Raw genomic sequence first — 6,229 nt, 5'->3', positions numbered from 1 at the left:
CATAAGGGGATCTGATACCCTCTTCTGGCCTCCATGGCACTTCACAGACATACAGGTAGACAAAATGCCCACACATAAAATAAAGAGAAATCTTTTTTTTCATTTTTCTTTATTATGAAATTTTCTACTCACTCCACATACTATCCACAGATCCCCCTCCCCCCTCCTCCCACCCCCAGCCCTCTTTCCCAAGCCACCCCGCAACCCCACATCCCCCAAATCGAGGTCTCCCAAGGGGAGTCAGCAGAGTCCAGCACACTGAGCCTAGGCAGGTCCAAGCCCCTTTCCACTGCACCAAGGCTGTGCAAGGTGTCACACCACAGGCACCAGATTCCAGAAGCCTGCCCATAGACCAGGGACAGATCCTGATGCCCCTGCCTGGGTGCCCCCCAAACAGTTTGAGCCAAACAATCGTAAAGACAAATCTTAAAAAAAAATTTTAGTTGTAAGAGGAATAAGAGACTAACTCTTAATTTTGAACACTAGTATCTAGGACAAGACTTCCTGAAAGGACTTCTAAAGGCCATGCTTCTCATTTTCATTATTTTGTTGTGATGGTTGGGAAGGGAGGTAGAGAATATACTTAACAAGCACCTCTAACTCTGACTGTTTTTTCCCCCCTCAGGGCTGCCCATCCTTAGCCTGGGGTGGTCATGGTGATGGAGCAGGGAACCCAGCTGTTGGTTTTGGATTCGAATTTCACCAAATGGGAGAGTTTAAAAAGTTATGTTTACAAGTGAGGGGTCAAGATGATCTGAAGCCTTAGGAAACTTGTTACACAATGTGCTAGACACTGTGTGGAAAGGTCGGTGTTCAACCCGGCAAACTTTATTTGAATGTGTGCTGTGTCACGTACAAGTCAGTCATGCAGCCTCAGTTTTCTCCCTGTAAATACCTACCTGGTACATGTTTAGGATTCGTTACATACATACAAAGCTACTGCTCTTGATAGTGCCCATTCTTATTCTATGTTTGCACGTGTTTTAACTGATCCATTGTCTTGTTTTCATTCCATACAACATTCTACTTAGGTCCCCTTTCCCCTTTTAAACCTCCAATAAAGCTTAGCACATTTGTTTTTAGGTTGATATTACCCTTGGGATTTGCACATACTAGTTCAGACACTTTGTATAGTGGGTAAGAACAAATCCACGGGCTACTAGTGAATACACAGAATATTTCTATAAGGGCCTGAGAGATGGCTCCGTGGCTAAGAGCATCTTGTACATTACAACTAAATTTTTTTTTAAAAGATTTATCTTTATTTTTTGTGTGGGTGTGTCTGCCTGTATGTCTGTGCAGTGCCACGGAGGCCAGAAGAGGGTATCAGATGTCCTTCTAGAGGACCTGAGTTAAGATCCCAGTAACAACATCAGCATCTCACAACTGCCTGTAAATCTGGCTCCAAAGGCTCAGGTGGCAGTTGCTCTCCACAGGCCCCTGCACTCATATGCACATGCCCTCATCCTGGTTAGTTTATATGAGTCAATTTGACAGAAGCTAGAGTTACTTGAGAAGAGGGACCGTCAGTTGAGAAAATGCCTCCACTGAATTGGTGTGATTTATGTGGGAGGGCCCAGCCTGTTGTGGGCCGGAATGGTATAAAAAAGCAGGTTAAGCAAGCTACGGAGAGCAAGCCAGTGAATAGCACTCCTCCATGGCTTCTGTCTCAGTTCCTGCCCTGACTTCCTTCAGTAAGTATGAGATGAAATAAACTTTCCTCCCCAAGTTGCTTTTAGTCATGGAGTTTTATCATAGCAATAGAAACCCAAAGCAACACCGGTTTGTGGTGATATACATGTTTAACCCCTGACTTGGGAAGCAGAGGCAGGCAGACCTCTGTGGGATCGAGACCAGCCTGGTCTACAGAGGGAGTTCCAGGAGATCCAGAACTGTCACACAGAGAAACTTTGTCAACTTTGTCTCCAAAAACCAAAAAAAAAAAAAAAAAAAAAAAAAAAAAAAAAAAAAAAAGAAAAGAAAGGAAAGAAACCCAAGGTAAGACATCTCCCAGCACACCACACATACACAAACTTTAAAGATACTTTAGGAGGTTTTTCATTGTTATTCTCTTATTCTCTCTTGCTTCAGTTCAGAATTTCCCTGTCAGGCAAGATAAGGGACTATACTTATCTATTAATTTTTTTTTTAATTCTTGCAGGAGATGAAGATACAGATAATTTAGGCACTGTTCAAATCAATACACCCAAGGCAGATAAACTTAAAGAGAAAGCTCCACAGTGGTCTAAAAGATGTGGGCTACAGAATTCTAAGAAGAAGAATACAGAAGAAATGCTGACATTATCTCATGGGGATGAGATTTGGTGTCATGATTCTTATGAGAATGATGTCAAGTCAGAGAAATGGGAAGATTCTACAGGAAAAGAAGGGGAAAACCTTACCATGGAGGATGGGTTCAGGAGAACATGTCAACACCTCTGTCCATTCATCCTTCGGAGAGAAGCCCTACACATGTTCTAAATGCTAGAAAAAAATGTTCAGCAATAATTCTCACCTGTGGACCCACCAGAGAACACACTTGGGAGAAAAACCATATACATGTTTTGAATGTGGGAAATGCTTTTGTAACAGTTCCCACCTGATTCAGCATTTGAGGACACACACACGGGAGAAGCCCTTCCTGTGTAACGAGTGTGGGAAAAGCTTCAGCTATACTTCCCATCTTATTATCCATGAGAACCCACACAGGAGAGACACCTTACAAGTGTCCAGCCTGTGGAAAGGGTTTCAGTACCAGCTCTCACCTAATTCAGCATCACAGATCACAGACCGGTAAGAGGCCATAGGGATGCCCTGTGTGTGGAAAAGGCTTCAGTCACAGCTATGTTCTAATAGAACACAGGAGGACTCACATTGGAGAAAAACCCTATTGGTGCCCGGTTGTGGGAGGGGCTTCAGTCACAGCCCCAGCCTGATCAATGCACACTTATGAAAAGCCCTACCTGTGTCTTGGGTGTGGAGGAGGCTTTGGTTGTAATTTAACTCTAACAAAGCACCTGAGAATACACACAGGAGAAAAACCCTATCACTGTCCAGAATGTGGAAAGACTTTTAGTCAAGGTTCAAACACCCCAGAAAATGCACACAGGAAAGAAATTCTCTGGAAATACTGAATGTGAAGAAAGTGTGCATCAGAGCTACAGCGTGATGGAAGAGTGCAGAGTCCAGCTAGGAGAGAAACCATGTAAATGCTGTGGATATGGAAAGAGGTTTAGCCTTAGCTCCCGCTTTAGTAGACACCAGAGAACACACAGTGGAGAGAAGCCTTACTGGTGTTCTGAGTGCTGGAAGACTTTCAGTCAGAGCTCTACTCTAGTATTTCACCAAAGGACATACATGGGAGAGAAGCCTTAGTGGTGAGTCCTTCAGTCAGAGGTTCAATCTGATCAGGCACCAGAGAACCCAGAGAGGAGAGAAACCCTACAAATGTGCTGACTGTGAGAAACGCTTCAGCAGGAGTGCATACCTGGTCAGCACCACAAGACCCACAACCAAGTCTTTTCAACCCCCTCAGGTGGGGGATTTTCTTCATGAATGGACCCAAAGAAGCTGTTCAGGAGAAATGGTCCCAATCCTTCCATTTGCAGTCTCAAATTCTTCTTGAGTCCCAGGGCCTGGCGGGGTTTCTTTTTTCTCTCCTTATTAGACGATTAGAATTAAGGTGCTGTACTTATTGCCCTCTGACATTTCTTTGTTGTGTTTGCCAAAAGATCTGGAAAAAGTCAACCTTCCAGTTTAACCGATGTGAAGACCCCCATCAACAGGGTATGAGATCATCAGTGAGAGATACCTCTAAGGGTGAAGAAAAGGTAGACATGATTATCATAAAAAAAAAAAAAAATCAAAGCCAGGCAGTGATGGTGTGGGCCCTTAACCCCAACATTCAGGAGGCAGAGGCAGGCGGACCTCTGAATTGGAGGCCAACCTGATCTACAGAGAGAGTTCCAGGACAGCCAGGGCTACATAGAGAAACCTTGTCTCAAAACAAAGAAAGAAAGAAGGAAGGAAAGAAAAATAAAAAATTCAAGGTGAGATAGGAGTAGCTTCAAAAGAAAATATAAAGAGTATTCCTATGACTAAGCAAAAAGACAAGTGAAAGTTAGGATTGCAATTGAATTACTATAATTTTATCTTAACAAATGGAGATAGTTCATTACTTGCTCTGTGGGCTTACCCAGGGAAAGAGTAATTTTAAGCAAATAATTTCTTGAATGTTTTTGTGTCTAAAAAAGAAAAGATTCATTTTAGATTTTTGTTTGTTTGTTTGTTTGTTTTTCAAGACAAGGTTTCTCTGTGTAGCCCTGGCTGTCCTGGAACTCACTCTGTAGACCAGGCTGGCCTCAATCTCAGAGATCCATCTGCCTTTGCCTCCCGAGTGCTGGGATTAAAGGCGTGTACCACCACGGCCTGGCTCAAATTCCATTTCTAAATGTGGACATAGTCTTTTCCCTGAGCTAATTCTGTGTTTTACCTTTGGACACGACTCCTCAGCCTCAGGACTGGCAGTTTTATTTTGCCTCTTTGTATGCTTGGTTTATGGATCTGACAACCGAGAATTCATCCTATGTTCTGTGGAAATGATGCTTTGGAAAGCATTTGATACCTCTTATTTTCTCCTACTAGTGCCCAAAGATGATAGACATTTAGGAAGGCCAAGACTCCTTTAAATTGCCTAGAATTTCAGCTTACTGTTGGATTCAAGATATATTTCATGAAGAACATGGAGAGGTTATGCATTAGGAATGTGGAGCTAGGGCTAGAGAGATGGCTCAGCTGTTAAGAGCACTGACTGCTTTTCCAGGGGTCCCGAATTCAAGTCCTGGCACCCATATGGTGGCTATTACTGTAGTCCCATGGGATCCAATACCCTCTTCTGATGTGCAGACATACATGTAGACAGGACTCATAAATAAATAAATCTTAAAATATGTGGAGCTAGATAGGGTCAGTGTGGCTGCTGTAAGGGGCTGGTGGGTAACTAGTTAACAAGAGATTTATCTCTTCTTCCATTATGATACAGCATACAACTGTGCCTTAATTGGTTGCATAACTAAAAAAGATAGCAGAAACTAACAAAGATATTTGAGAAATATTTAAGGGTGAGTTTCTACGTTTAAAAGGGGGGCAAGCATTATTGAATTTTACACTGCTTCCACCCATGCATCTGTCTACCTTTGTGGTTCACAAAACATTGCCACAATTATAAATAGTAACATCTCAGGACAAGGTCTTACAGTATTAAGAAGAAAACATAGATAACTAAGAATTCAGTGGATGCTTGATGAAATGGTACTGTTGAGGCCGAAACTCGGTGGCAAGGCAGTAGCTGTGGGCGGTATAATGATCAGTCTCATGAACTATGACAGATAAACCGCTCACTTCCTTCACCTGTAAAGCAAAGGCAATACTTCTCTTGGAAGGTTGCTGCAAGGTTTGAATAAATATTTGCAAAGCTTCTGGCACAGTGCTTAAAACATAAAAGGATCTTATTAAACAGTTTCGGTGTTGCTGTCAGAACTTGTGCGTGTGCGTGTGTGTGTGCAGGGTCTCACTATGCAGCTTTGGCTGGCCTGGAACACACTATGCAGACCAAGTGGATCTCAAACTCAAGAGATCCTTCTGCCTCCCTAGCTCTGGGATTAAAGGCGTGCTCCACTTCCCTCCACCCGCCTCTCCCTTTAGCCTCCGTGCACGAACGACAGCAGGACCGCTGGTGTGTCACGTCCTTCACGCATTTTTAGCCCGTGCTCACACAGTCCTCCGGGCCGCCTCTTTAAGTTCGGTTACGGCCTGGGCTGGGCACGGTAACCAGGCATTGCTCCAGAGTTAGTTCCGCCCTCCGCAGGTGGGGACCGCAGGACCCCGCGGGAGCCCAGCCGAGCCGGCACCGCCCCATCCGCCCACCGGGCCGGCGCCCACCCCACGCACCCGCCCCGCACCACGCAACATCGCCCTAGAGCCTCTGCGACTGGCGCCGCGCGGAATGAGCCGCCTGCCATTGGCCAAACGCTCCATAGCGCCATCTCGGCCTACCGCGCGGTGCGCGCTCTCATTGGCCCGGAGCGGCGTGGGAGGCGGGGTCTGCCCGCGGGGCGGTGCCGGGCCCGGAGCCCCGCCCCCTGGTCCCTCGGCGGGGCCGAGCCCGCCCGGTGGTTGAAGCGCGTGGGACCGGGCTGCGAGCGGGGCGCGCGGTGGTTACTCTGGTTAC

This window comes from Peromyscus eremicus, chromosome 20, assembly GCF_949786415.1.
Source record: "Peromyscus eremicus chromosome 20, PerEre_H2_v1, whole genome shotgun sequence".
In the NCBI taxonomy this organism is placed as follows: Eukaryota; Metazoa; Chordata; class Mammalia; order Rodentia; family Cricetidae; genus Peromyscus; species Peromyscus eremicus.
Note: the sequence above shows the minus strand (reverse complement) of the source record.